At 34.2% G+C, this 12,436-nt stretch overlaps 1 pseudogene; it reads right to left on the minus strand.

Annotated features, from left to right (window-relative positions):
• Positions 1–12,073: 12,073 nt before the first annotated feature.
• On the minus strand, positions 12,074–12,191 carry LOC112472314 (annotated as a pseudogene).
• Positions 12,192–12,436: the final 245 nt, after the last annotated feature.

A 12,436-nucleotide genomic window follows, 5' to 3' on the forward strand; every position in this document is an offset into this window, starting at 1 on the left:
ATCAACGTACAAAACTCTGAGCAGGAAACAGTTTGCTATGCTTGAGAAAAGACTAAAGAGTCTAATAAGTAAAGTAGATAAAATGTATGAACTGGGATAGAGAGCTAGGCAGAGGTCAGGCCATATATGACTTTTTAGGCCATAATAAAGAGGTTGAGTTTAACTCTAAGAAAATTTGGAGATACTTCAGGGTTTTAGTAGGGAAAATGACCTAGCCAAGTTGGCTTTGTAAAAGGATGTTTTGGTTGCTGCATAGAGAATGGAGTAAGCAAGCAGAGCATATGGGAGCAGGGAGGTTAACTAAAGGCCACTATTGTAGGCCCACTGAGTGATGGTAGCTTAGAGTGGGAGTGACAGTGGAAACTGAGAAAGTACATTCTAGAAACACTTTGGAGGTTTATGGCCTTTCTGGCAGTTTATATGTGACAAATTGGGTAGAGTCATAAGGGGAAGAAGAGGGAATGACCACAATTTTGGCTTAAACAACTGTGTGTATTTGCCTTCCACTTCCTGAAAGAAAGGAGAAACAGTTTGTGGAGGAAATCAAGAGTTCTCTGCTAAGCCTGAGATGTCTCTGGAACGTGCAAAGTAAATGGATATACAAGCAGGTCTCCCTTATATACTTGTGCAGCTAATGTACTACACAAAGACACCAGTGGTCTTGCTCTAGAGGCGAAACTTTTTAAGAACTCTCACAAAGACTCAGGATATGCTAGATGCAACACTGCTGTGAGTTGGCTCCAGATTCTAAGTCTCAATACCAAAATATCTTCCAAATCTAAGCTCCATTTACAGTATGCAAGAGTTATAAACATTAAAATTATCTCCTCTATAAGCATTCTAATCTATAACATGTAGTATAGTTCCATTATGTTCAGTTGGGAATATTTTATTTCTTACCATTCACCTCAGATGGCCTGCCTGCTATTATTTTCAAAAGATTAACCCTGGGGGTTTCATTGCATAAGATTGTTTTTTATTTGACCTGAAACATTCCTTCACTTCTAAGAAAGACAGGATGTGGCCTAAAGAGTTCATGAAGCTCCAGCTCTAGTACAGCTGGTGTCCATTCTCTGTCTGTTGCTGCCAGCAAGGCTGAGAGATGTTTGTTCTCCTGATCATGTCAGACTCTGCAGCTGTGAAGGTACACATCTCTGGGAAGAGCCTCTAGTAGGCCCCCAAGTGGGTGGCATGTTTATCTTTCCCCTTAAAAAATAAAAGGTCAACAAGGAACATATGTTTCTATGACAACAATAAATTCAAAAGAGAGGCTGAATCCCAGCAAATGTGGACACAGAGGGAAGAGAGAAGTTGGCCCAGGTCTGGAGGAGAAGCCTAGGTCACACATCAAGTTTATTTTCATTTATTTTATTTTCAACCTAAGTCCCATTAGAATTTCCATGGGATGAAAGGCTTTGGTGAAGAAAATAGGTGAAAAAAAAAAATGAATAATACTCCAAAGAACGCAGTCTGTATACCACTTAAGAAGGAGGTCTTAATGTGTTATGATGAACTAGTAACCTAGTATCAGTAAATGATACTATTGATTTTCAAAATAGGTATTTTATTTGTTAGTATTGGCAATGACTTAATGTAATCTGCCTCTGACCTTATTGAAAAACCACATTTGTAAGTGTGGGATTAAAAAAAATATTTTGTCATTTGTATTTTCAATGGTCTAATCTATTTCATCCTGCCAGGAGTTTGCTATTTTTCAGAACATGAGCACCAATATATTAAATGTGGGAATACTTCATCAGCATTAGATAGTAAGATGGAAGGAGAAGAAAAACAAAAACAGCAAGAATGAGAAAATCAAATGGAAGAAAAATCCTATTCAGAATTCTTAATATTTAAAAGGAACAGAGAAAGTAGAAGTGATGATAATACGGAAAAGTTAACACCTCCAGAACAGTATTTTGGCATAAAAATGGAAAGATACTCCACACAGTGTTACAAAACGTTCTCCTCTAAATTATCTTAGCAAAAGCAAACTAAGACACCAAGTAGAATTTATTTTTATTTTAAAAATTACAAATCTAATGTGTACTTATTGTGAATTCTTCAAAAAGTTCACAAGGATATGGAGAAAAGGTTGAAATTCTCTTCACTGCTGACTCCTCATTCCTACTGTAGAGGGGTAATCTCTAATAGAAGAAGGTTTTTGTGTAATTTTCCAGAATTGCTCCAATTGGACTTCAAGGGGACTTGGAAAGGAGGCAGCAGGAGGTAGTGGAAAAGCACCAAGATGGAAAGGTTCCTTTCCAGATTTGCTGCTCTGTGGCTTTTGGAGAATGTATTAACTTCCTTGGACTCTGATTCCTGATGTTTAAAATGAAGTAGCTCTGGGAAAGATGGAGTGGGATTTACCAGCCATGGAGTACAGGAAGTCTGGAGGGATATTTTGGCAATTTTGTTGGTCATAATGACTAGAAGAGCCTCCTGATGTGTGTTTCCCTGAAAATAGGAAGGCTATGCTTTCCAAAGCTCAGGAAAGAATGTCCTCCATCTGAATCCTCTAGACTAGGAAAAAACTGGAGCATTACTGAGGTCTCTTCCAACTGACAAAGCCTGGCATCCAAAAAGTGATATGGATCAATACCAACACTTATTGCCTTACCAAGTGAATTTCCTGCCTAGAACCAAAATTTTTGTGCATACCATAAATTTTTTTTATGTTAAAATGGTTTTCTTTGTGTTCTAATTCAATAGGAAAGGTTTTTAAATCTATATAAATATACATTTATATGTTTATATATGTATATATAAATATATAGAGATTTTATTTTGATAACCTTTCAGCTTGTATTTTGCTTTTATTTACATTATTAAGATAGTCTGCTATGTAACCAGTTTCGATTATGCTTTTCCTGTTTTTTTTTGTTGTTGTTGTTATTATGTACATCTTATTATTTTTTTTCATAGAAGTTTGCCATTTTTATTACACATACAAGTACCAAAAACATTATAATACATATTAAATGCACTCTAGGCCAAGACACCTCAAAGCTGATGTTGCACCTGTCATTTTTAAATGATTGTCTAATATTCAATTATTTTCTAAATTGCCCTATATGCTCCACAGGGGCACTGTAGTCAAGCCTTTCTTCTATTAATTTTATTTCAAGAAAGCCAGGTTTATAAATAACCTAATAACAATACTAATAATAATCAGGAGGTTCAGAATAATACTTTATATCTGTGTAATGTAAATGGAAGCCTAGAGCTCATTTCTTCTAACACTTTCATAAGAATCGTCTTATGTGATCCTCACAACAAACTGGAGAGCCTAGGTAGGCCAACTACTATTATTTTTGTTTTGGATTGAAGAAAGGAAAGGAATCGTGCAGAGTTAACTTGACATCCAAAGCATCTTCTTATAACACACTCATTTTCTTCAAGGGTTTCAAAAACACCAATGTGAACTTTATTTATTTTTTTGCAAATACACTTAATCTGGCAAGATTCTTTCACACAGCAATAAATAACGTTTGTTATTTTTGAGGGAAAGCCAGATGGTCTCCTTCCTAGTCCTGAGGTAAACAGAAGGCTGCCTGCCTGCCTCTAGTCTGCTCTTGCTAATTAGAGAATGTGTGGTCTGTTTTGCTTTAAAGACTTTCTGAAAAATAATAGTTTCCTTTTCTCTTCAACTTTCTATACAGCTCAGTGTCAGAAGCCTCTGTTTGAGTACCCTTCTGTCTTCCCTGGGGATGACAATGAGAAAATCCATAGATCCAGGGATTTTAGGAAGCAGGACCAAAAGAACACCTGGATAAGGACTAAAACCATATATGGAATGAGAACCATGGGGAGTTTTTATTTTTATTCCAATTTAAGCTAAAACAAAAATACAGCAAAATTATTTGACTTTAGAGGCTTAAATATAAATACACCTTACTAGACTTTTAGTAGCAAATCTTGCAAACCAAGTAAAAAAACCTTTCACATTCTCTTCCACTCAGTCCCCACTATGATTTATTTGATCAAGAGTAAGATATTAAAGTTTGAGTTTTCAAGGTATTAAAGCTTGAGTTTCCTCCCGACTTCAGCTAAAGAATATTCGTTCTTGCCAAGAGGCTTCTGGACACTTTTATGAAGTTAAGGTTGCAGCAGGTAAGGGAGTAGAATAAAGGCAATGGAGGAAGAAACCTCAGATTAACATAAGCAAAGGTCGAGGGAGTATTTGAGATAGTTTAGAAAGAAGAAGACATTTGGCAGAGACATTTCTCTGTGGGACATGTTAAAATAAGAGAAGAATGAAAGAATATATTTTGGAAATTTTTCTAAATTTTAAGAATATTCTCTATCTCCCTTTCCTTGGTAAGTTCGAGGGAGACCTCAGTAAAAATGCAATTTTTTTTAATAACTTCTTGGATGACAGGCTGTTGTTCAAAAATGACGTTAGTACTAGAGCAAGAGAAAACTAGTTTTTATGCATATTATATTTAAAGGTTGAAATTTTCTTTGTGGAAGGGTCATTAGTGCAATTCATCATACATTCAAAACTGTTAACTGCCACTATCAAGCAACATTAAGAAGAGAATGAAATGACAATGAAGTACAAAGACTAACCACAAACATCTCTATATTCATTTTTGTTTATTTTTACTTAACTCTCCATGGATATTTTTTATTTAATTTTCCTTAAAAAATATATATAATCTGCCCTTCGAAACTTGGTACTGGTACTCACTATATAGTGAAAATGTAAAATTAAAAAAAATCAAAACTATTCATGATTTTCAAGTTGATTCAATGTTTGAATATCCACTCTGTTTCCAGAATGTGGAAGATAGAAAGGTGAACATGAAACGGTCTCTGCTTTTAATAAGGAAGTATTATATAAATACACTCACATCTATCACATAAGATGAAGTAAGGCAAATGCCTGTTCCATGCACACTGATAAAAGTCCAGACAGAGAGGAGAGCTAAAACATAATCCCTCCTAAAATCATGTGGTTACCTCCATTTATTATTTACCAAGTACCAAAAGAGTTTGGGAAAACAAGGCATAGGTCTATTTCCTGCTTCCCCTATGACTTTATTAAGGAGTCATCTTTATGTAATTAGGGTTTTCCTAAATATGAATTATTTATATCTCTCTAAAGTCACATATGATGACCAGAAGTCTCTAAGATCCCAGGAATGATGTGGTTTTTGAAAATCACCATTCCTCCTAAGAAAAGTTCCTGGAGCTTAGTAAAATTAGATAGAAATTTTTTAAAGTCCTTTTAGTATTATTTCTTGTCCTATCCTGGTGGATGTTCTTTATTAGCATTTTTTATATCTCTTCCTTCAAGCAGTTTGTTAAATTGTTGCTTTTATGCCTGCTCATGGCCCCTCTTCTGAAAAATGAAATTAAATGCAAAAGGATATTTGTAATAGTGATTTCTATAATTGGAACAAAGCCAACAGTCTGTGTATTTTATATTCAGACTAGTTATAAAACTTGGCATCACTTGTGTCTCTGCCTCCAAATCTGTGAACAAATAAGTAATTAGGATGTAGTGTTTCCTAGCTCAGTCATTTTTCCAACACTGCTTGTGTGATTATTCATGATGATTTCAAGAAACACATAAATAATCCTTCCAATTCTCTGGTCTCTCTATTCCCTGACATCCACTCTTCCATTGTCTTTGTCCTTCATCCTATCTCAGTCAACTACTCTCACAGTCATACTTTAGAATTTGTTGTGATCAGTAAATGCCACTTCTTAATCTAATTTCAATTAGACCACTTTTGACCGTGATTTCCCTAATGTCCCATCTCTGGCAATCCAACATCTATTGGACCTATGAATTTTTCATTGCTCCTGCTATGGTAATACTTCTCATTTAGTTTAGATTCTATGTTATAATTATATACAGTATAATCATTACTCGACACATATTTTCAATTCCATTTTCTTCTCTCCCTTCATCTCACCTGGCTGGCAATACCCTTAACCTTAGTTAAATCCCCCTTTTCACTTACTCAGCACCTGGATTCACATAGGTAAATATGCTGGAGAAAAATACAAAACATCCATTGTCTCTAGACCTAAGTGGGTCCTTAGTAATGGCTACAATTATATCACACTCTCTTAGTCCATTAACTTTCTAGTCTCTTCCAACGTCTAAAGTTTTTCCTCTCCCTCATTCTCAGATGAGGCGTGGGTCCTATTCAACTGAGACAGTAGAAACAATCAAAAGACTCTTTCCACAGGTTCTCACCATCTCATCTGGCAGATTTACCTGCCTATATCTGCTCTTATTGTAGAGCCTCTATCATTGTTCTCAACATAAACCCCTCAGTTTACTGTCCACTCATAAGCACTCTGCAAGCATTTGATCTATTCTCTTTAACATTTTTCTTTTTCCCTTCTCTGCTAGGACATTCCATTTGACTTAAGATATGTTACAGTCTTTCATATCATAATAATCCCTTTTGATTTCTCATCCTCTTTCAGCTACTACCCATTGTTTTGTTCCCCTTTACGACACTACTCCTCAAAAGAGTTGTCATTATTTGCCATTCTTAATTATTTTCTTCTTCCTTGAACCCATTCACTCACCACCACTATCATCATCAGGACACCATCAAATGTTTTCCTGATATTTTGGCCAGTGAATTTCTTTTTTTCTTTTTTTTTTTTTTTTTTTTTTGGCATTATTAAGCCAAACAGTCCATTATTAGTGTTCAATTTTTATAACCTATTAGCAGCTTTTCACATGACTAATTACTCCCTCCTCTTTGAGATAATTTTTTAACACTCCATGTTTTATTTTACTTAAATATCTGGCTATTCTTTTCTAGTCTGCTTTATTGGTTCTTCCTGATTGCAACCTCTAAATATTGGAGCATCCTAAAACTCAGATTTTTTCCTCAGATCTTTTCGTTACTTTTTCTAAATTCACTCACTAGGATATTTTATCATGATTTTAAAACCATCCATGCTTTTACATTTTAGCTCTAGCCTGAACCTCTTTCTCAAAATCCAGACTCACATACCCTATAGCTCACTTAACACTCCATTTGGATGCCTAACAGACATTTTAAATTCATTACGTCCAAAATTTAACTAACAATCTCTACTTCACAAGAATTAAATTAAATTAAATAACATAAAAACCGCTTTTGCCACAACTTTCCACATATCTATAAATGGAAACTTCATTTTTCCAGTAGCTCAAACTGAGAACCTTAGAGTAATTTCTGACTTCTCCTTTTCTATCTCATCCCACATCTGATCTGTCTCTTCAAAACATAGACAATCCCATGACTGCTCACTGTCTCCATGGATAGATACCATTTTGATTCAAACCATCATTATATCTTAGCTGGCTTATTAAAATATTAAGTTCTCTTTTCTATTTCTATTTTCTCTGCTTATATCCTTTCTACCCTTATGCTTTGTTCTCTGCACAAGAGCCAGAGAGAGTCTGTTAAAGTGTAATTCGTATCATGTGTCTGAGGTAGCTAACTGTTCTCCAACAGAATCTCTCTCCCATTAAGTTCTAGGAAATCGCTAGACTCTCTTCCTCATTTCATTGGCTAGATGAATATGGCAATCAGAACCCAGAGGATGGTGGCACCACAAAATATAGATTGGGTCCCTGAATTATGAAATAGAGGAAAACCATCTAAAAAGAAACACTTACTTTGGATGATTATGTTAGTCCATTGGATTTGAAAATTTTATATTATTTGGTCAGTTTGTTCCAGGAGTTATCACTTTAATTAATGCATATTATGTCGTTTTCTTTTTTGGTTTGTTTGTTTGTTTGTTTGTTTTCCAAAGCCCTCAAATAACACATAATTTCATTATAGTAAATGCAAGTTGCTTACAGGCCCTACAAAATCTGGCTTCATTCTACTTTTCTGACCAAATCTCCTATGATACTTAACCTGCTCCAGCTACACTTGTTTCCCTCCCACTCCCAAAACATACTAAGCACAACTTTATATCTAGGTCTTTGCATTTGTTCTTCTCTGCCCTTGGAAATGCTCTTCTTCCAGATATCTGCTAACAACATTCTTTTTACCTTCAAGTATCATTTACCTTATCAGAAGTCTGCCTCAAATTCTTTCTCAAAGAGTGCCTGTCCCCTGCTCCTCAAACTTCCTGCCCTCCCTCTTCTCCTATTTAGTTACTTTTTTTTAATGCTACTCAAGACTCTGACACATTATATGATTTGTTTGTGCATTTATTTATTAATTTCTCTACCCATATTAGACTAGAACTGCAGAAAGACTGATATGTTTGCCTATTTTGTTCACTGCTATATCTCCAGCTATGGAAATATATAGTGCATTTACTATATGTATATAGCATATATGTACTACATAGTAAACATGCAGTATAAATTTGATGAATTAAATTATTGAATTCTCCTCCTTTGAAAAGTGATGTATAATATATATGACCAAATCAATTCAATATTTTGAAATTGATAATCGAGTTATGATAATTATAGAAACAGCTTTAACCTAGAACCGTGACTGTCTAAGCTATTGTTTACTCAGATTCAATTGGATATATCTGCTCTTCACCATGTAAACTCTGATCCCAGATTTTAAGAGAAGTGGTAATTTAAAGGTGTCAGATATACAGGAGAATGATTTAAGCATTTTTGCCAATTTATCTTGTTTATAATAATATTACTAAAATTTTGTTTTTTTGTTGTTGTTTTTGTTTGTTTGTTTGTTTCAGGGCCTTGCCTTTTTTGAGACAATAAGGCTGATTGCCTCAGAAGAAAACTTCTTGTCAAAGTCAATAAAACAGGATTTTGCTTTGAATTTGTCTCCTCAAGTCAAGAAAAACATAGATTCCAAGGTGAAGATACTCACTCTGTAATCAAGCCCCCACTCTCTGTCTAACCCACTCCTTCCCATGTTTGTGTGATTTCAAAGAAAAGGAACACTTTCTATCCTTCTGAGTATTGGGACACGTGCATTACTATGGGGTTTATTAGTCATTGTGATGGGGCTTAAATGCGGCTTAAAACTAGTAAGGATTTGATTAATATAATGTATGTAATCATTTTTTTGTGAGCGCCATGATTGTTATAAAATTCAATTCTAAAATCACAGCTCAGTAACAAATTCTAGGAGGAAACAAAACACATATCCTTCCATTTCCCTGAATGTTATATAAAAACAAAAACAACCATAGCAACAAAATAGTATTTATTATTTAATAAACTGAAACCGTGTGCCAAGAGCGGTGTTAGTTATTTTGTTTTTTTCCTAATCTAATTATTGCTATAAGGCTAAACTTCACTAGAATACTATAAGGAAATACCTCAGAAGGAAGCAAGATCTAAATTGAGACACATGATTTAGTAAGAAACAGTTTCAAAATTGATTTGGACTTTGAGTAGGGAGGAATAATCAAGGCCTAAGCTATAGTGGTCAGAGAGAATATACAGGTTGTTATATTCTGCAAATAATACAGATTGTTTCATATGGAACTAATGTATGTAGTTTTCTAGGGCTCAAGTGTGGGCTGTAGGTATAAGACTGTGTTGGAGTGAGTTTGGACAAGTGGTCAGAAGAGAACTACAAGCTTAGTCAAGAGGTAAATTATTAAGAAACTATCAGACATTCTCCAATCTTGACTGCTTAGCATGATTAAATTGCCCCTATTCAGAGCACTCTATTCTGTTGATTTCCATTATAATAGAATCTCCTTTTACCACTGTGCCCACTTTCTTCCCTGTCTCTTTTTTCTGTTTGGGTCACAGACTTTAAATGTTGAAGCTATCTGCCCTTTAGGTGTTGAAGCTAGTCATGCCAATCCTAGGCTTGCTCCTATTCTCACTCTACAGTCTATCTCCATGCTATCTTATCTAAGATCATGCCCCTGAAAATTTTTACCTTCATTTCAAATGACTTTTCTGAATTTTAGAATCAGATTTAACTGCATATATTGGATATCCATTTTAATTCTTCACTAGCACCCCAAACTCAACATGTCCATTCACATACAGGGAAGAGTAGAAAAGGATAAGATTCACAACTAAGTGGATATGTGTGATTGAGAGTGTCAGTAGCTTAGATATATTGAAGGAGTAAGTCTTTAGAACTAGATTAAGAAACTGAGAAGCCAGGGGATTGGGTACATTTTCCATGAGAACACTAAAGTAACCTAGAAAAATGGCAAAAATCTTCAACAAAACACTAGTAAACTAAATTCAACAGCATATTTAAAGGATTATACATGATAACCAAGTAGAATTTATTCAATAAATGCAAAGATGTTTTGATATATAAAAATTAAAGTAACACATTACATTAACAAAACAATACGCGATCTACCCAATGGACAAAATTCAACAACATTTCATGATAAAGACAAAATAGAAACAGAAGGAAACTACCCCTACATAATAAAAGCTATATATGGAAATCCACAGTGATTATCATAGTGAAATATTGAGAGCTTTTTCTCTAAGGTCAGGAACAAAGCAAGGATTCTTGCTTTTCCCACTTCTATTCAACGTAGTATTGACTGTCCTAACCAGAGAAAATAGGCAAGAAAAAGAAATAAAAAGCATCTAAATTGGAAATAAAGAAGTAAAATATCTCTCTTCACAGGATATGATCTTATACTAAAGACTCCAAAAATACCCAAACCAAAACAAAACAAAAAACTGTCTGAGCTAAGAAAACAAAGTTAGCAAAGTAGTAGAATATAAAGTCAACATACAAAAATTAGTTGCATTTCTATACACTAACAATAAATAATCTGGAAAGGAAATTAAGAAAACAATTTTATTTACTATAGTAACAACAAAAAAAGTGTTTAGGCATTAACCTTACCAGGGAGGTAAAAAAAACTTGTACAATGAATGCTGTACAACATTGATGAAAGAAATTAAAGGCATAAATAAATGGAAAGAAAACCCATGTTCATAGATAAGGAGATTTAATATTGTTAAGATGTCAATACAGTAAGAAGACATTTGGTTTGGTTTCAAATGTCCATGGAGACATCTGGGACATGCCAAAATGTCCTGTTCAAAACATTCATGGAGACATTTTGTCCACATTGAAAGGTCCTTAAAATTTGGTTCTGTTCAAAATGTTCATAAAAACAATTGGTTTCTAGTTAATATAAATCCCTCTCTTCTGCAAGATTCAAAACCTGACCCATCTACCTAAGTTTGTGTGCTATTACCAGCTAGACTACCAAGGCAGGATAAGTTATTATTGACAATACAGTCACAGCACAATTATTGGACCAATAAAAAATTATAGAATTTTTATGTATTAATCCTGTAAACCCAAAGCATAAATAAATGTTAAGTGCTATTTGAAAAGAAAGACATTTTCTAAGCATAAACATTTGTGACAGGACCAAATATCATGAATCATTTGATATGGACCAAATATGCTCATGTACATTCTGGACAGGACCAAATTTCAAGGACCTTTTGGTATGGACCAGATGTTTCCATGAACCAAATGTCCTGCAAGATGTCAATACTTATCAAATTGACCTACAAATTCAATGCAATCCCAATCAAAATTCCAATGATATTTTTGGCAAAAAATAAATAAATAAATAAATAAAATTTAAAAATTCATATGGAACTTTAAGAAACACCAAATAGCTAAAACAATCTTAAAAAAGAACAATTGGAGGATTCACACTTTTGTGTTTCAAAACTTACTACAAAGATACAGTAATCAAAACAACAGTGTGGTACTGGTATAAAGACAAATCTACAGACCACTGGAATAAAATAGAGAACCTAATAATAAATCCTTACTTATATAGTAAAATAATTTTCAACGAGGTTTTCAAGATCATTCAATGGGAAAAGTAGTCTTTTCAACAAATGCATATTCACATGCAAAAGTAAAATTGGACCCTTACCTGACACCATATGCAAAACTTAATTAAAAATAGATCACATGCCTAAGTAAGAACCAAAAAAGTAAGTCTTAGAAGATAACATAGAGCAAAATCTTCATGACATTGGATTTGTCAATGATTTTTTTTTAAGGCGAGGCACCCTTTGGTTGACCTCACAGATTGCAAGGACCTTGTCACCTTACAATCCCTTATTTTTTTTTATTTTTTATACCTACAGCACCTGGTCTTCCTAGGTGGTCTCCCATCAAAGTACTACCAGTCCCAACCCTGCTTAGCTTCCAAGATCAGATGGGATCGGGCTTGTTCAGGGTAGCATGGCTGTAGATTGTCAATGATTTTTTTTAATATGACACCAAAGGCAAGACAACAAAAGCAAAAATATACCAATTGAACTTCATAAAAGTGAGAAACTTTGGTACATCAAAGAACACGAGCAACAGAGTGAAAAGGCAACCTGTGGAATGGAAGACAACATTTGAAATTATATATCAAATAAGGGATTAATATTCAGAGTGTATATGGAACTCCTAAAACTCAACAATGACAAAGAAGCCAAACAACTTGATTCAAA

Source organism: Pteropus alecto, unplaced genomic scaffold, assembly GCF_000325575.1.
Source record: "Pteropus alecto unplaced genomic scaffold, ASM32557v1 scaffold76, whole genome shotgun sequence".
Classification (NCBI taxonomy): domain Eukaryota; kingdom Metazoa; phylum Chordata; class Mammalia; order Chiroptera; family Pteropodidae; genus Pteropus; species Pteropus alecto.